We start from the raw sequence: 15624 nt of genomic DNA, 5'->3' as shown, positions 1-15624 counted from the left end.
TGTGATTGCTTGGCTAAGAGGTAACCCTGCCTCAGTTTACACTAATGAGAAAGCTACAGAGTCCGTCACTGGTGGACAGTGTTTCTTTTTGGAAGCTCACCTGACTTAAAATGCTGTAGTCTAGCTATGGACATCCGTGTGCACACGCACGCATACGCATGTGCCCATGTGCATGTACATGTGTCTGTGCGGGACATGACACACGCTCGCGTGTTCAGTCTGTTTGGAACCATGTCTCATACCATGAGCTGCATGCTTCTGTAGCATTCTTGCATCGTCTCTCTTTTCTTGTTGACTTTTAAAGGGTTCTTCACCTCCCAGTGGGAAGTTTCCATGTTATGACTTCCCACAATGCAACCAGTCTTACCCTGTATTTCAAGCATAGCCTGCTGGCAACCTCCTTTGACTCTGCTCTTTACCTTGAGCCCCAGCCACACTTAAAACCAAAAAATCAGGGGCACCTGGGGGGTTCAGTCAGTTAAGCATCTGACTCTTGGTTTCATCTCAGGTCATGAGCTCACGGTTCATGGGTTCAAGCCTTGCATCAGGCTCTGCAGCTGGTAACACAGAGCCTGCTTGAGATTCTCTCTCTCCCTCTCCCTTTTCCCCTCCCCAGTTCACACCGTCTCTGTCTCTCTCAAAATAAATAAGTAAACCTAAAACAAAGCAAAACAAACAAAACAACAACAACAAATCAGCTCTAACCAAGATCAGATTTTCCTACTAGAATCAAACCATTCTTTCCATTCCTTCTTAGGACTATTTAGTGAGTACTAACCTTTAGTGAAGTCACTAACCTTCTTAGGACTATTTAGTGAGTGTGGAATCCCAGCAGAGTGACTACTCAGTGAAGCTCTCCTCGTTAGCCATGCTGCAGACCCACGTTACAGTTGACTGCACAGATGATACAACTTAACATTTGATTTGATATTATCATTTGTTGTTCTCATGTTGGTTTATGTGTGTTAAGTCTATTAAGCTGTCTGGATGTGAAAACTATACACATTCACACAGACATTTCTCAACCATCCTCACAGTATCAGTTAGCTATTGCCGTGTAAGAAATAATGCCAGACTTAAGAGCTGCAAAATAATAAACATTTCGTACTGCTCTTCTAGCTATGTGTCAGCTGGACGGTTTTGCTAATATGAGCCAGGATCAGCTAAACTTAACTGGACTCAGTCACCTGTCTGTCGTTACCTACAGGGACATCTTGGGTGGCCACACTCACGTGTCTGGTGGTTGTGTGGCTGTTGGCAGAGGTGACAGAGGTGGCTGAGCCATATGTCTGGCACCATCCAGCAGTTTATCACAAGCCTGTTTGCACAATGGCATCAGGGCTCTAAGAGAGTGCGTGGACCTCAGCTCCGAACCAGAACACTCTCACTTCCACTACATTCTGTTGGCCAAAAGCAAGTCACAAGGCTAGTTCCAATCCAAGGAATGAGGAAAGAGACTCTATTCCTTGATGGGAAAAGCAGCAGTCACATCGCAAAGTATGGATACAAGGAGAGGGGAGAATTGTCTGCCACCCTCACTAATGGATGTATACATAACATAAACCAGGTCAAATCCAAAAATTGATTCCATTGCAACTGTACCCATTTATGTGTTCTCATCATCCTTTGTACCTAGCTCTGATCTCTTCCAAGTTTGGCCATGGTGTGGTCATCTCAGGACCCAGCTGCAGCTCGCGGGGGGAAGGTCTTTGTTGTTGCTAAATAGATAATCCAATTGGATAGGATCGTCTATTATTCAGTGAGCCAACCTGTGAATTCATAGCATGATAGCAAATAAAGTATGAATCCAATAAGTTTCATTACCTCTTTTAATAAGCAATAAACAAGCATTCAAATCTTCTTCAGTCAAAGACGCTAGCCTAATCTTGCCCAGAGAACAGCACAAAGATCAAGGAAAAAGAATGTGGAAAAAGCTGTAATTTATGGCCTCTGGCCAGTCTCTCTCCTCCATGTTCAGACTCAATAATCATGTGCTCCAAGCTTTTCCTCGCTCCACATCAGGGTCATCAGGGAGGTTTCCATTTGTGGCCTCACTCCATTTCATCAATACCAGTGACCCAAGTTGAGACACAATCGAACTAAACACACCCACTAATCACATACTCTCATCTTTAGTCCATGAGGGCTTTCTAAAATTTTATTTATTTCTTAATCTATGTGTTTGTTCTTATTTATGTGTTTGTTCGCTTTTGGTTTTGGTTTTGCTTTTGCTTTTGCTTTTGCTTTTGGTGGAGGGACAAGGTTGTTATGTTAGAGTTTTGTGTAATCTTTTTTTTTTTTTAACCTGGTTCTAACTGAACCAGAGATTCTTCCTGTGAACATTTGGTAATAATTTAGTGAGTGCTTATAGTGTAGCTCCTGCCTTTTCTTTTCATTGTGGTAAAAAATATAACATAAATTTTACCATCTTAACTATTTTTAAGTGCACAGTTCAGTAGTGTTAAATCTATTCACATTGCTGTGAAACAGAGCTCCAGAACTCTTTCATCTTGCAGTCTGAAAGTTTACCCATTAAATAACAAGTCTTCCTTTCTCCCTCCTCCAGCCCCTGCTAACCACCATTCTACTTTCTGTTTCTATGAGTTTGACTACTTTAGATATTTCACATAAGTGGAATCATGCAGTGTCTGTGTTTTTGTGGTTGGATTTTTTCATGTGGCGTAATGTCTTCCAGGTTCATTCATGGTGTAACATATGTCAGAATTCCCTCCCTTTTTAGGGCTGAATAGTATTCCATTGTATGTATCTCCCACGTTTGTTTATCCATTCAACTGTAGATGGACAGTTAGGTTGCCCCCACCTCTTGGCTATTGTGAATACGGATACTATGAATGTGAATGTGCAAATATCTCTGCCAGCCCTTACTTTCAAATGTTTTGGATACGTACCCAGAAGTGGAATTGTTGAATCATATGGTAGTTCTATTTTTTAATTTTTTAAGGAAACTCCATACTGTTTTCCATAGCAGCTGTACCATTTTGCATTCCCACGAATAGTTTCCGATTTCACCGCATCCTTGCCAGCACTTGTGTTTTCTGATGTTTTGTATAGTAGCTATCTTAATGAGTGTGAGGTGATATCTCATGACAGTTTTGATTTGCATTTCTCTGATAAGTAGTGATGTCGGGCAACTCTTCATGTTTGTTGGCCATTCGTATATTGGAGAAATACTCATGTTTAAGTGAGTCTTTGACTTTTTTTGTTTTGGTTGTTGCATTTGTGTATTTTTAAATACATTAATAAGTGTCCATTAAGTCACCAACAAACAGGGGAACTAGAGCATTGACATCAGTCTGTATTGTATTCCCCTCTTCCTCTGCCCAAAGTAACTAAACATTATTGAATCTTATGTTTCTTATTGCCTGGCTTTCCTTTTTTTTTTTTTTCCAAATAAGGTTTTATTATAACTCCATATTTTCTTTAAAAATAACATTTTGGCTTAGATTGATTTTAACTTTATACAAAGGTAACGTGCAATATTTGGTTTGGGGGGAGCTTGCTTTTTTTACGCAAATTCTATTACTAAGATTAATCCATATTGTTGCACAGAGCTGTTGCTCATTCATTTTGACTGAGGTTTATTATTGTATTATATACCCACACCAGAATACATTTATCCATTCTCCTTTCAGAATACATTTGTATGGTTTCTAGGGTTTTGCTGTTTATGAATAGTGCTGTTATGCGCATTTTCATACATGTCTGCTGGTGGACACGTGCATGGGTTGCCCTTCCGTATTTTCCTAAGAGCGAGATTTCTGGGTCATAAGGTATTTGAATGTTCAGCTTCACAAGATGATGCCAGACTGTTCCCAAAGTGGCTGCACAGTTTCACACTCCCACCAGCAATGTGCAAAAGGTTCTGTAGATCCACACTCTATGCAACACTTGACATTGTTGAACTTCTTAATTTTTGACAGTCAAATGGGTGAAGATTGAATCTCATTTGCCCTTGATATGCATTTCCCTGATCATTAATGAGGCTGAACATCTCTTCGTATGTTTATTGGCCATATGTGTTTCTTTAATCAAATTGAGAACTTCTGTTCATCAAGACACCGCAAAGAAAGTGAAAAACAAGTTACAAACCAAAGCGAGTTATTTGCCATGCACACCCTTGTCTATATTCTTCAGTGTGAAGAATATAAACAAGAAGAGGACAACTCACTCAAAAGAAAGTGGGCAAAAGAAATGGCAGGCATTTTGCAGGAAATCCTCCTAGTTTCTACTGTTAACTATAAAGATGTGTTTGGATCCCTATGAGCAGCTGGTCATAGAGTGGAGTATTCTGACATCAAATGGAAACTTCCTTTAGTGTAGACACAACTTTCCAAGGCCTTGTCCTTAGCTAGCTCAGAGAGTAGTCAGAAAAGTGTGCTATTTTCTCTCTTGCCAGCTAGAGAATTCATCTGAGTCCAGAAAAGGTGTTCACAGGGACAAAAGCTCAAAGCCAAGATACTCTCACACATGGTTGTCCAGGAACACTCAGGCCTTAGGAAACCCTAAAACTTAAGGCATGAAATAACCATCCTTCCCAAAGAGAACTCCTTAACACTTCCACCATCAGAGACCTTCCAGAGAATTCCCAAGGAAGGCAGGGAATCTTCCCATCACTATTCACACACTGAGGAAAGGAAGACCATTTCTTTTGGTCTAAACTGCTCTAAAACTGCACTCAGGCTAATGAAAACAAAAATAATAGTCTATATAGAACTAATGTCTCTCCAACATTCTTTGTAGCCAAAGAAATGGTTAGGCTTCAAAGGACTTCCTGCTGGGATGGAGTTTCTGGTGAAGAGTAAAGAGAAGGACTATAAGAGGTTAGCGAAAAAGAAGAAGAAGAAGGAGGAGGGGGAGGGGGAGGGGGAGGAGGGGGTCCATTCTGGAATGTAGCTGAGGCTTCTTTCCCAGGCTTCCTCCCGTGGCTAAGTAGGGACCTAGAGAAGGAAATGTCCAAGCTTTAGAAAAACATTGAAGCAGAGAGATAAATAGGGACTGAAATGAGAGTCGGCTCTCATGCTCCTGCTTCTGTTTCACTAACCAGCTTTCGAAGGTGTTGCTTGCCATTTGTGGTTAATAGCAAGTGTCTTCCCATATTTATTCACTTACCTGTCAGGGGTACCTATTCCCTGTGCAGCAGTGTGAAATCTGAATCGCAGATTATGCCTTCAGTGCTAACCTGTCAGTCCCAGGATATCCTCTGCTGAGACCCAGGCAGCCACAGAAAAGTGACAGGCAGACAGGTAGCTAGTTGCACTGACTTGAAGCAAAACTAACTAAAACCTGGACCCTTGCAATGGAAGCTACCAGAGGAACTGGCTAACAAGACATCTTTTCCAATCTCCAAGCTAGGTTTGGATGGAATAATTAGACATGTCTACACTGGGAAGTGTCAAGGTAAGACAGAGCTGGGTGACAAGACAGGCAGCTAGAAAGTCTGAAGGCTTCTCCTTCAGAACATAGGAAACATCCCCTTTGGAGCTTGAAGGAGCCAGAGTAGCCGAGCTTGTGATATCCTGCACACACATTGGAGAAGGGTGTTGAATGATCTGTCAGAAGACCTGGGGTCCCTGAATTCCCGGCTGGAATGTGCAACTCTGGTTGATTCGGTCCATCCTCCGGGTGACCCGTTCTCTCCCACAACTAGATGAAACAAATTCCTATACCACATATTAATCTCAGAGGCCACTGGGCAGAACATACTAGCTCATTTGAAAATCATCTTTCTTAACTATTCCAGAATTCTTTCCAGTCACTAAAACAGCAAATCACAGATAGTTGGCATTTCTGGCAGGATCACAGGTCAGTTTATCACCTGGTGAAAATGCGGCTGTTCACACCCAATACGTCATTACAACTTGTTCATATTCTCTCTCTCTCTCTCTCTCTCTCTCTCTCTCTCTCACACACACACACACACACACACACACAAAACACACAGTACTTCTACATAGCTTTTCTTTATAGCCAGCCAAATAAAAGCAAGATTGAGAACCAGAAAAAAAAAAAATTCCCCTGTCCAACCATTATATTTTTTGGCTTTTATTTCCTTCTTCATCATCTTCCTACCTCTCTTTGGGGCCGAGAGAGCTCTGGGTAGTTAGTGTTGGGTGCTATTAAGCAAAATTTCTTGTGACAGCCACCATGTCATCTTGTAGTCTTTTGGCATTGACAGAGACAAGAACAGAGCTTATAAAAGACACACATTTCCTTCCTTACAGGAAACTGGGACAGCAACAGAGCTTATAAAATACACACTGTCCTGCTTACAGAAAACTGACACTGTATATTGAAAGCAAGTAACAACAATCCCTTCCTGTATTGTTTAATTATGAGCTGACGCAGCCAAGATAAAGGCCCAACCAATCTAGGGCTCAAAAATGTCAATCATTCTCTGAAGAAAGCTGAGGTTTACTCTCTCCTTTTATTATATTTGTTATGATTTTAGTTTGTTCAGCGGTAAATGCAATATTGACATTTTAGAACCCCTAGAAAAAAAAAGAGACAAAGAGAAAGAAAGGAAGAAAAAGGCAACCAAAACATTGCTAGCTTCAAATATTTGAGCAGATTCCAACCGGAGGCCATGGGTTTTTCTCACTCTGCTTTTTTAATTGTATTTCCCTTCCCACTCCCTCCCAACATTTCCACGGAGGCACGTCTTCTAGTCAACAACGAATTTGCGATCAATATCCCTTATGTACAGCATGCACGCGATCATGTTCTAAATGGAAAAGGAAAGTTATTGAATGCACTTGTTGAGATCATCTGACTGTGGCCAGTGCTGGGTGAGGAGGTAGCCAGACAGTGGAGAGAAGAATGTTCTCTGTGTTATTAATATACGGTGTTGGCCACCCTGCTGAGCTCCCCATCTACGTCCATCTTAAAGCCCAAATTATTTTAGATTTCTTGGTATTGACATACTGGCAGAGGCAGGAGTGGTTTTTAAAGAAGTGATGCATCTCCTTCCCCTTGACATTTTCATAAATATAATTATTTATCTCTCAAATCTAACTAGCGCCCAGGATACCTTTTATAGGCATTGAACCCTTTATTTTATTTTTCTAGACTTTTTTTTTCTTTTTGGATAGGTGGGAGGGCTTCTCCTCTGCCAGCAGTGGTATCTGTGATTCAGGGCTGGGTCTCTCTAAAGTCCTGCTCACCCTGTCATTACACTGTCTCTCCCTCTGCCTACCATTATCCATGGACTTTTCTAGCTCTCTCACTAGACTATGAGCATTCTGGGTATAGAGGCCTTGTAGCATTCGTCTTGGTATATTTCCAATATCCCAAACACTGTCTTGCATGTAGGAACAATGTAAATTTGTTGAATTAACAAATGAAAAAAAATGTATTAATGAATCAGTTAATCAATCAATCAGTTAACTAAACATATAAGATGGTAGCAGGAGAATGTTCTGGTAAACGGTAAAATCTGCTTGGAGCTAATAGGAAATTCAGTAATCCACCCACCACCCCTACCACCACCATATTGTTTCCAAAACTTGCAACTCCAAAAGGCTGAAGGAATTCCTAGAAGCCTTGGTCTGTGTTTTATGGTTTTTCCACAAGAAAACTTCCAGCTGGGTGAGACGGCCTTGCTTCTAAGCTTTAATGTTCAACAATTAAAATATTTTAAAAACAGCTTTGGACTGGGGCACCTGGGTGGCCCAGTTGGTTGGGCACCTGACTTTGGCTCAGTTTACGATCTCACGAACCGTGAGTTCGAGCCCCACATTGGGCTCACTGCTGTCAGTGCAGAACCCGCTTTGGATCCTCTGTCCTCCTCTCTCTCTGCCCCTCCCCTGCTCGCTATCTCTCTCTCTGTCTCTCTCTCTCTCAAAAATAAAAATAAACATTTAAAAAATAACTTTGGACTAGGTAAGTTAAGGGCTGTTATGTCTGGGGTAGGGTGGGCAGTGAGAATTCTTTCTTGTCTGTGCCAGTCAGAAAGGGATTTTTTAATTAAATATGGTGCCTGAATCTGGGCAACTCTGTGAATTAGCTTTGGCAAGAAAGCCAGAAGAGAAAATAATGACTAGCACGTTGCCTGGCACGAAGCAGGGCTCAGCAAATGTTTGAGATAATATTGTATAATTTAATTACCTCCTGTCTGTGGCATGCTTCTTTTACGCGCCCATCCGTGAACTTGAGCCCTTTTAGGCATGTCCCAAAGTCAGGCGTGCCCTAACTACCTCTGCAGCCTTGCCCCGTGCCTCTCACCCCCTTGAATCCCATAGCCAGCCGCACTAATGACTTGCGGTTCCAGGAATGCTATGCTCTATTTTGGGTTTTCATCCTTTTGAATTCAGTGCTTCCTCTTGTCCTTTGACAATTCCCCTATTACCATCTCCTTGATAGCTCGTACTTATCTTTCAAAATTTAGCTGAGGGTCCCAAGCCGAGGAAACTGTCCCTCCCCCGCCCTCCCCCTTCTTCAGTGACCCACCACCCCAACGTTGCCATAGCAGCCAGCGCGGTCTCCTGAAAACACTCAGCACACAGGACTCCCTTTGTCTGTGTACCTTCCGTTCTGTTGTTTGATAAGGTTCATGAGAGCAAACCGATGTCTTTTGAAAACCAGGACCAGCACCAAGCACAATGCCTAGGATGGTCCACGAATTTGTCCATTACTAATGAACAAACACATGGATAAATGAATGAAAGTATGCTGAACACCGAAAAAAAAAGTCCAGAAATGACCTTGGAGAAGCTACGCAGTATACAGAAAGCTGCCTCTAGACATGAGCCGTGAGTCAGAAGACATGAGCAGATAGATGGGTTGTGGGGAAGAAACTCAAGGTGAGCCAGAAAGCAGAGAGAGATCCCTGCCAACAAGCAGGACGAGAAAGAAAGGAGAAGTTTATGGAGTTGGGGGCTGCCTGGGTCAGGCTTTACGCAAACCGTGGGGATAGTGCCCACAAAGCCAGAGCAGAGAACCTTTCCTCGAGTCTAGAAGGCATGAGAAGGTAGGGGTAGGGTGGTGCCATATGAGTGAGGCTTTCACCTGGGGACTGGATTTAGCGCTAATCAGGTACTAGATGCAGTGTGACGAGCTAGCGTGGAGGAAAAGGCTCCGAGGAGTTCACCATCCCATTCTGAGGGGTTAGCATTGTTCTGGAAACTGGGTAATGTGCAGGCAGCGGCTCTGAACAGCCAAGATGTTGCTAGCAGTGGGGAAACATTCGCCGTCACAAGCAGGAGATCAAAATGAGATGGAAACGACATGTCACAGCATTTTAATTCCGCCATTGTATTTTGGAATGTTTTAATTAAGGTTTATCGGTTACCATTATGACTGTAATCCTGAGAAGCGCCAAGTCCGCCCTGGCAAGGGGAAAAGAGGAAGAAAACACATCATAATTAAAATAATTATTAATTTAACCTCATGAAGTATAGATGATTAATGATTGTTGCTATTTTTGTGCACTGGGGGCACACCCCTTCAGTGAACCTGTCTCATCAGCTTGTATGGAGGTGGAGCAGGGCCCGGGAGATCCTTCCTCTGACAAGACAGCCACCCCGTCTCCTTTCCCCCATTGAGTTTCTCTCCCCAGCCCTCCTTTGAGAAATCCTCCTGCACAGAATCTGCGCTGTGCTGGGTGGGAGAGAGAGGTTTCTGTGTTTCGTCGTGTGCCTGCCACTCTGCCTTTCACTCCCCTGTGTGGAGCTGGAAGCTCTGATCTCAGGGCCCCCTGTGGCCACCTGGCGTTCTTTATTGCACTGGGCTTCCTTGTTGGTCCCACTCCGAAGCAGGCCTGGAGCTCCCTGAAGAGATTTGTTTTGTGCCCCTCATCTTGGCATCTCCTCTGGTATCTCTTTCCATCCCAATATCTGAAGGGGAGACTGTGCCTAGTATTGCTTCGACATTGGGAGAAAGGAGGAAGGAGGAAAGGAGACAAAGAGGAAAGAAGAAGGGTGTTGGGGTGGTCATGAGATAAAAGGCAAAGAAACCAGTCCAGCCGAGGATCAGCAGCTTCTCCATCTTCCCGAGGGCCCATTCACCTGGGGCCCAGCCCCCACACCGTACACGTACATACGCGTGCGTGCGTGTGCACACACACACACACACACACACACCGCTATATCTTCCATTCTTCATAGGTGTAAATGACTAATGAATATCAAAGCAAAGTGATTAGGTGGCCTTTACAAGCTTCAGTACCTTCCAGGATAACTATAAGTCACTGTGACATCATAAATGCCTTCTTGGAAAATGTAAACAAAAGGGGAGACCCACCCAGAGAAATGAATTTCATTCTAAAATGTTTCCTTTGTATTGGATCTTCTTGTGAGTAAAATGAGACTTGCCCAGATTATAGGGTTCTACACCCAGTTCCAACGCGGCAGGGTGGTTGGTTGAGGGTGGGGGGTCCCCATACCACCACCAATCTCTGCCACGCTAGCTGGGCACCCTACAATCCAACTCAATTCTGATACTATAACTGGCGACAGCTTCAGATTCCACAGGTTAAGGGCTGGACCCCATTACACTGCCCCCACTTCTGAGGCCAATCACAAGTAGCAGGTCCCCAGGTTACACACAACCTCTGTCTGGCCTGGCTACAAATTGAAGGTTCCCGTGCCCCCCTCCTCAGGTTATATTAATTTGCTAGTGTGGCTCACAGAACTCAGGGAAATGCTTACTGATGTTTGCCAGTTTATTAACAGACATGATGAAGGATATAGGTGAAAGCTGGATGAATGGATACACAGGGCAAGGTCTGGGTGGGTCCAAAGCACGGGAGCTTCTGCCCCTGTGGAGCTGGGGTGCATCACCCTCCTGGTGTGGAGGTGGAAGCTCTCTTGAACCCCATACCACTGGGATTTTGCGTAGACGTGATGGATCATTGACTCCGTTTCCCTCCCTTCTTCCTTCTTTAGAGAATGGGGGTCAGGGCAGAAAATCCCAAGCCTCCGATCATGGCTTGATCTTTCCAGTGACTAGCCCCTATCCAGAAGCCCACCCGGAGTCACCTCATTAGAACAAAGGACACTCTTATCATTTACGAAATTACCAGAGATTCAGGAGCTCTGGGGAGTTCCTGTGCCAGGAACTGGGGGGCAGAGACCAACATACTTTTTTCTATTATCTCGCAGAGATATTCATCAAAATAACGAAGGGACGCAACTGGTCAGATGAAGTCATAGAATAATGGATGCAATTTACACTGATGGTTTCCCCAGTATTCCTCAGAGCCCTGAGGTTTCAAGGAAGTGCCTTAGAACCACTGTGGGGAGGAGGGGGGTGGAGCTGGTTTAACCAGTGAGTTCTACTTCCACTGTTTTATGTAACAGTTCTTTGTTTGAATCCAATTTGTGAAACGAGTTCTGCTGTGTAAAACAGCAGCCACTTTGAAACCCCTGGTCTAGTCCCCTGCCCTCTTCTAGAGCAGAAGAAATAGGTCCTCAAGTTCGGGGGTCCCGCAGCTGGTCGGTGGCAGAGGGGGGCACAGAGGCCATGTCAGCAACTCCAGCCCTGGCTCTTTCCACCACATCACACACTCTTCCCTTCCCTCCCCACCCCTCCGCCCTGCACAGTGAGCTTCCTGTTCCGGGGCTCCGAGCAACCCGAGATTTGGGCACACTGACCTACCGTGAAGTGCAGCTCAGCCCTCGGCTGCCAGCGGGCAAGATGCTCCACACTGAACTGCCTTCAGAAAGAACACCCAGAGGCCCAGCGCTGAACCCCGGGCTCCAGCTCCCAGAATCCTGGAAGGACCTCTGAGGCCACAGCCCTCCTAGTGCCCCTGCGAGGGGCCAGGCAGGAATCCTCCCGTGCCCCCGACAGACTGCTGATAGACCCGCTGGTCTGGGGCCTGGCCTGTGTTTCAAGAATGCATCTTGTTTTCACTCCGTAAGCAAGTTTACCTCCTGAGAGAAAGGAGGTTGCCCGTCGCGCTGAATGGAGCCTAATTGGCTACTTTCACTGCTCGCAGACAAAATGGAAAAGGGGCTGATATCAGCATACTTATTTTCAGCTCCTGTGCGTCAGATCCACATTCCTGAGGTCTCCGTGGCCCCTGTGTGCTGCAGCCAACGCCCTAGCTAGTCACTCACATCTGAACACTGTGTGTCAGGCAAGGTGCTAAGAACGTTATATGTTCTCTTCCCAGCGCCTCTTTACGATGGTGCTTACTGTTTTGCAGAGAAGAAGCGGAGGCTTGAGAGGGCCAGTGACCTGCCCAAAGTCAGAGATCCTCTAAGTAGAAAACACTGGCTGCTCCAGGTGGGATCCAGAAGTGTTTCCCCCCCGTGGACCACAGCTGTCGGGAGGAAACACTCCTGATGTCACATAGTGTGTTCCACTTGTTCACAAGCCGTCACCCTATACAAACGTTCCCATACTTCAGAATCCTATTGCTACTAAATCCCAAATTCAGTTGATGCCCTTGGAAGTAGCTCCAAGAACTCTTGTCCCATCATCTGTCCCAGTCAGGGGGTCAGAAAATTTGTATCACAGTACCCATGTGATATAGACCAAAGGGCTTGACGTTGATTCTTATCCCTAAAAATACCCCGTAGAGGGATGCCTGGGTGGCTCGGTTGGGTTCAGCCTCCCACTCTTCGTTTCAAAGGTCATGATCACATGGTTCATGAGTTCAAGTCCCGCTTTGGGTTCCATGCTGACGGCATGGAGCCTGCTTGTGATTCTCTCTCTCTCTCTCTCTCTCTCTCTCTCTCTCCCTCCCTCCCTTTTAAGTTTAAATAAACTTTAAAAAATTCAATAAATTAAAAAAATAAAAATACCTCATGGAAAGATCTCTGAAACTCCACCGTGAGTTCTCTTTTTTTAATGGTAAACATTACTCCCTCCTGCTGTATTTTCTTAAAATATTAATACCCCTAACGGGTAACATAGTTACTTCCTAACATCTTAAGGTGAACCAATTTACCATATTTCTTATCCTCCCTGAGAAGGCTGACAAAGGAGCTCACCCCTCAGAGATCATTGTTCATTTATGGAGAAGGGACATTATGCCCATCTCATTTCATCCTCATGGCAGCCCTGGGAAGGAATATTATTATCTCATTTTACAGATGAGGACAGTGAGATTCAAAGAGGATACAAAACCTCCTCAATGTCACCCATTCCAGGCTAGAAGGAAGAGAAAGGGACCGTAGGGCTGTATAGGAGGTAACATATTCAAGAAAGGTTTCAGGACTCGATGTACATAGTCTTGGGTCCTGAGGACTCATGGACCAGGTACACATAATTGGGCACACATACTCAACACTAGTGTTGTGACACCCACACTTCCTTAACATAGGTTCTGCAGATGACTATTACAGTAGTTAGGGGAGGGAGGAATATTTTATTGCTTTGCTTCAAATAATAGATAACACAGAGCTTTAAATCCAGAAATGACTGTGAAGATTTAGTCCAATCTCGAATCGAGTCTCCTGATTCCCAAACTAATATTTTCTTTCTTCCTGCTAGGTTGTGTGATGTTTGAAATCTAGTGTATAAGAAAAAAACATTCTAAAAAATCTCTCTGTTACATGATTTCATTTTTTTTAAGGTACATTGGATTTGCTTGCAATGTATTTCTTGTCTCTCAGGACCTGGGATTCTGAAAGGCAGATTCCTCAGGAATACTGATCCAATATTATTAGCTTTGCAGGGTCTTGAAACAGAAGAGAACGTGAGAGGGATTGACGCTGAAAAACATTCAATAAACAGGCATTGATTGAGCACCTACTGTGTGTGAGGCACCATGCTAACTCTGGTGACAATAATTTGCAAAGCTCAAGCTTTGACCTCCAGGTTATATGGTTGATCTGGTGCGTGTGTCTGTGGATACATTTCCACGGGCGCACACATGAGCAAGTTATTGGCCCCCTCAGTTTTCCACTTTTCCCATGGTGAACTGAAATGAATAACCCCCCATAAACTACCTCCCTTATGAGAAACCTTGGAAATAAGTCCTATTTACAAATATTTTATCAGCCCACCTGCCTCAAGCCCTACATTCCTCCTGATGACTGTAGACAATAACATGAATAAAACTCAGAATGAGTTCCTTTTACTGGGCATCAGTCATAACCTTCCTGGGCAGATAGATAAGTGATTCAGTGCAAGGCTACTCTTGGAGGTGTTGGGGAATGTCTGCAAATTCTGGATACAAAAATCCATGACTTTTGGGCTTAGACCCTAGGTAGCCAGTCTAGAGAAAGAGTAAACTGTATCCAGCTGGGGACAGGGGTGCCTTTGGCAAGCTCTGGACATTGTTTCTCCCATTTTACCACCTAGGAGGAAGCTACAAGTCCCTTTAGTCATTGCTACAGGAAAACGTTTTGACATGAACTCTCCTACATCATGACAGAGGTTAGTTACCAAAATGCACACATTTGCCTTAGCTGGTTTCATTTACTACCCTTTAAATTATTTCTCAGCCTTTGCAAATCTTGCTGTGACAGACAGAGTGAGGGGGGAACCACTAAGTGTTCATTTTTCGTATAATATATTCCAATCCTGTTAGGTCGTGCTGCTGAAGGTAATATTTCTGGCATTCATTTAATGAAATTGACATTGATGAATGGTTAATTATACAAATTACATTCTTATTAAATCCCCTAGAATCAGTGCCTTAAAATTTCCTAGCTATGGGCTTCTTACGGTTGATACTTTTTTTTTTACTCTGAGTATCTCCTCTGTTGGCTGCTATAAGACTCATTCTGCATATTTTTCCTCCTCTAAGAAACTTTGAAAAGCATTAAAAATCCCCTAGTTAAGGCAATTACTGCAGATAAGTTAATCTGCACGGGATGTTTAAACCCCAGTTCTTGCATACGATTATTTGGATTTTTTTTCCCCTCTCTAGACAGTTTCTGTCCTAGAGGTGGTAGGAGGGAGGGGAAAACTTTACTGCCTGTTGGGTAATGGTCTGATGGCTGGGGTGGGGAGACAATAGCTGTATGGCCAACTCCCTCCATTGGCTGATAGAAGAGTTGATGCATGATAGACTAACAGGAAAGGACCAGTAAGTGGTCCCTAACATGCTAAGTACCATTGTTCAACACATGTTACCAAGAGAGCAGCCTGTGCTTTGTCTTTTCATTGGGGAATAAAAGGATGAATCCTCTCCATTAAAAGAACATTTTTTTCTATCCCCCTGATTGGTCATGAGGGCAACAGATATTCACTGCACATCTGCTATGCAGCCGGCACGGAGTAGGCACCTCAGGGAATTGGAAACAATCTCAAGTAATTCACACGGGGAAATTCTTGTCAAAGAACAATTGCAAACTTGCATTGTTTCTTCCAAAGTAGGAGAGGCAACAGAAGTGTTTCTGGGAGAACCAGACGCAGTTTGCAAAGCCATCTCAATCTTCGTTGGTTTTCAACAGCTATGGAAGAGGCTCCTCCCTGCTCTGCACTCACAAGCTGTGAGGTGGGCTCTGATGAGCTCCAGAGGCTCCGTGGGGGTTCTCGAGAGCTTCTCTGGGCACTTTTCTCCTTGCACCCCAGTCACTCTTTGACCATCTCATTGGCTGGGGCAGGTTAGGTTCATTTGACTGATTTCAACCTGTAAATAAATGTGGCTTGTTTGGATTCTTTGTGGTAGTTTGGGACAGATCAGATCACCAGTTAGACTGAAGTTCA

General features: G+C 44.0%; 1 protein-coding gene and 1 long non-coding RNA gene across 3 annotated transcripts in view; both read left to right on the top strand.

Moving 5' to 3' along the window:
- Nucleotides 1–15624, top strand: part of KIRREL3 (kirre like nephrin family adhesion molecule 3) — a 549921-nt gene that overhangs the window by 293978 nt on the left and 240319 nt on the right. The gene's annotated exons all lie outside the window — the stretch shown is intronic.
- LOC125146884 (uncharacterized) lies at nt 8526–9401 on the top strand. Its single transcript, XR_007144914.1, has 2 exons — nt 8526–8768; nt 9295–9401. It is a non-coding gene; the product is annotated as an uncharacterized LOC125146884 (long non-coding RNA).

This window comes from Prionailurus viverrinus, chromosome D1 (assembly GCF_022837055.1).
Source record: "Prionailurus viverrinus isolate Anna chromosome D1, UM_Priviv_1.0, whole genome shotgun sequence".
Lineage (NCBI taxonomy): Eukaryota > Metazoa > Chordata > Mammalia > Carnivora > Felidae > Prionailurus > Prionailurus viverrinus.
The sequence above is the reverse complement of the archived record's forward strand: the minus strand, read 5'-3'. Positions and strand labels throughout refer to the sequence as shown.